General features: G+C 34.8%; 1 protein-coding gene across 1 annotated transcript in view; it reads left to right on the top strand.

Moving 5' to 3' along the window:
* Positions 1-3,051, top strand: part of LOC107565329 (GDNF family receptor alpha-2-like) — a 99,159-nt gene that overhangs the window by 93,117 nt on the left and 2,991 nt on the right. The window lies entirely within an intron of this gene.

Here is a 3,051-nt window from a genome sequence, read left to right as displayed (position 1 = left end):
GAGTCTTGCAAGAGATTACAGCAAGACAATAAAGAGATATCCCATGTTTCTCATACATTTCTCTCCCATTGTCATTTTGGATTCCCTTCTTTCGGAACTTTCTCATGTCTCAGTTGTGTCTACTTTACTTTCTCCTAAGGAATTTAAGGAGACACATCTGAGACACTGTTGAGACTAAAATGAGAAATACATGAGAATCACCACTACGTCTCCTGAGGTTAGAAAGAGCAACTTCTGAGCAATAAAATATTCCTATAATGGAGTCTTGATAGAGATTGCAGCAAGACAATAAAGAGCTATTCCATTTCTTCCAACACATTCTCAGTTTTGACTCTTTTTCTCTCAAATATTTCTCATGTCTCATTTGTGTCTACTTCTATTTCTCCTAAGAAATTTTAGGAGAAATATCTGAAATGCTGTTGATACTAAAATTAGAGATATATGAGAATCTCATCTAAGTCTCCTGAGCTTAGGAAAACCAACCACTGAGCAATACATTTTTCCTATGGGCAGATTCGCTAAAGAAATTATGCAAATCAGGCAAGACACATTTGGACTGAACGCAATTAGCACATTAAGCCAGTTTCTATTTCAACATTTCAAAAATGTTGAAATAGATCAAAACGTTTTACCAAACTATATTACTACTACTACTACAAATAAACTAAACTAAAATAACATAAAAAAATTATAAAACAAAATAAATCCAAACACTAAAAAAAAAAATAATAATAATAAAATAAATGTAAAAAATAAAATTAATTTAAATATATAATTTTCCACACTGTTCGAAAAATTTAATCAAGGAAGTTAGCTACCATGAAACAATTTAACAATACATACTAAATACAGCTAAATATATTGCAATAGCAATATTTATCTACATATATTTTTAATACAATATTTTAATACATGACTTCAGTGAACATTTTGATTGATGACACAAAGGAATCAGTGATTTGAATGAATTCATTTAAACAACACTCGGATCAGCTCTTTAAAATGAAAAAGTGCACTCAACTATACCAAGTGTCTGCACATATGTGTGGTTATAACTCCATCATGTGATCATCATTTGATGAATACACAAACAAAATGGATCAATCTTAAGGAAATGGCACAACATTTTTTAAGAATATGCAACAAATTGTCTAATTTACATAGAAGGAGCCATGCCTGTATTGAACATTTTTTTTATATATAAAGGACTTAATTACAATGATTGAGCATCATTTTGTGCTTGCTCAAACTAGTTTGCAGGTTGTTCATGAATAAGACACAGGGGTTTGCGGTGAAATCCCTCACAATCTTTAGCAGCTCATATAATGCACTTACTTTCACAACATCTTGAAATCACTCATTCTAATAGTCCTTCATGCTTTACCTTTTAATCAGAGAAGGAGAGATTAAGATCGATTGAGTCTCGGGTAAATAGCATTGTGTAGAGAGAAGGCTGACTAAGGGAGCGGCACACAGCGGACACAAATTGAAGCACTAAATCCCAATGGGATACAGTCTCTGCCGCCTGGCCATTGTATGTGCCATGTGGCATTTGGGTTTTCTGGACTAGAGCACCTGATTAAACCAACAGCTTTGTGTGAGGCAAACAGATGCAGGGTGTTGCTGCAAGAATGCGATTTTAATTATAAAATGCTGAGAGGTGTTCTTTTTTTTTGGCATTTTATGCCTTTTATTTAGATAGGACAGTAAGTTGACAGGAAGCGAAGTGGGTGAAAGAGAGGGGGGTGGGGTCGAGAAAGGTCCACGAGCCGGGACTTGAACTCAGGACGCCCGAAGCACAATGTCACTACACTGCCCATGAGGCCATCGGCACCGACTGAGAGGTGTTCTTGATATCTTTACAAACAATTCAGCACTGAAACCAGGTATCGGCATTGTCCACGTGCTATACTTCTGTCCTATCTTGAAGGTTTCTGGAGATGATTACATCTCCTCTAAGCCTTAGTTGTTTTATTGCAAATGCCACCCTGGCCGCGTGGATGTACTCCAGGCCTGGCTGAAAGGTCTCAGTCTTTATTCTAACATAATTGAAAACAGATTTATTGGATTAGGGCGAGTCTGCGTCTGTGCGAGTGCACTAGATCAATCCCACCCTTCTTTGTCATAAACAATACTGCAGCAACGTCTTGACAAACAAGCTTTGATGACCTTGTTTGGGAGAACAGAATTTTACAGCAGGTGATGCAGAAATAAATGTATAATTATATGAGTCAATAGGAATGGAATGATTTGCATCTCCTTGTAAAGACCTTCAGAAGTATGAGGCCTTATGAGAATTCAGGCAATTAAAAGAAGATGGCCAAAAGCGGTGGCTTAGAATGTGACAGTATGTACGGACAAGCTGTATGGATGTCTGACTGTATCATACTATTGGCGGTTTGTTTACCACAATTTTAGGAAATGTAAATGGTAAATTTCTGGGTCTTAGTGAAAAGCTGATGCCAGTTTCTTTAAATGATTTTTCTTTTTTTTCTTTTTTTTTTAAGGGTAAAGGGGAAAGTTTATTTAAAGGATAATTTCACAGATTTTTAACCAGCTTTGTATTGTCGGTTGTACAATGTCGGTTGTACAATGTGTACTCTTTTTCCGTATTACCTGCACCAAGATATCCCAGTATTTTTGTCAGTAAAAAGTTACTAAAAAATAACTAATTTTTTTCTCTCACTCTATCATAAAAATATATGTCATTTGTATTTTATTTTAAATAATATGAAACCTAGAGATCGTACTTCTGCAGTTTTTGTTTAGAATTTTTTATGAAACATGCAGGATGGGAACAAAAAAATAAGAAAAGGAACAGGAAAGAAAAAAAGATAAATTAATAATGAAAAAAAAATAAGTGAACATATACACATTAATACGCAAAAGTAAAACACTGAAATGTACAAACAGTATGTCTGCATTATTGTATCCCCGATCACAAACAGACGGATCGAACTCAGTGAATTCACAGCCCTTATTTTTTCTTTTACCACAGCCATTTCTTTCTGTCTAGTCATGTATACATAGCACCAATCAAAAAAAATAAAA

Source organism: Sinocyclocheilus grahami, unplaced genomic scaffold (assembly GCF_001515645.1).
Source record: "Sinocyclocheilus grahami isolate Dianchi unplaced genomic scaffold, SAMN03320097.WGS_v1.1 scaffold994.1, whole genome shotgun sequence".
In the NCBI taxonomy this organism is placed as follows: domain Eukaryota; kingdom Metazoa; phylum Chordata; class Actinopteri; order Cypriniformes; family Cyprinidae; genus Sinocyclocheilus; species Sinocyclocheilus grahami.
The sequence above is the reverse complement of the archived record's forward strand: the minus strand, read 5'-3'. Positions and strand labels throughout refer to the sequence as shown.